The sequence below is a fragment of the Fukomys damarensis genome, unplaced genomic scaffold (assembly GCF_012274545.1).
Source record: "Fukomys damarensis isolate Sample0158 unplaced genomic scaffold, DMR_v1.0_HiC HiC_scaffold_23, whole genome shotgun sequence".
NCBI classification, from domain to species: Eukaryota; Metazoa; Chordata; class Mammalia; order Rodentia; family Bathyergidae; genus Fukomys; species Fukomys damarensis.
This window is the reverse complement of record NW_022900935.1, coordinates 56904486-56904743: the sequence shown is the minus strand read 5'-3', so window position 1 is coordinate 56904743 and position 258 is coordinate 56904486.

The following is a 258-nucleotide window of genomic DNA, read 5'->3' as shown; positions in this document are numbered from 1 at the left end:
CTCTCTCTCTCTCTCTCTCTCTCTCTCTCTCTCTCTCCCTCTCTCTGTCAGTTCTGAGCATCAAATAATCAAATCCAGGTGCTAGGCAAGCACTCTACCACTGAGCTACATCTCCTGCTCAGATCCTGCATTTTTAAAAAGTTCTCAAGTAATGCCGGGGCTGCAGAATGTTCTATGATGGTAAAAACTGACATCTGCTCTGTTCGGTCCACTGGCCTTGTCTTTTGACAAACCGGAATAAGGTGAGTGAAGAAGAGC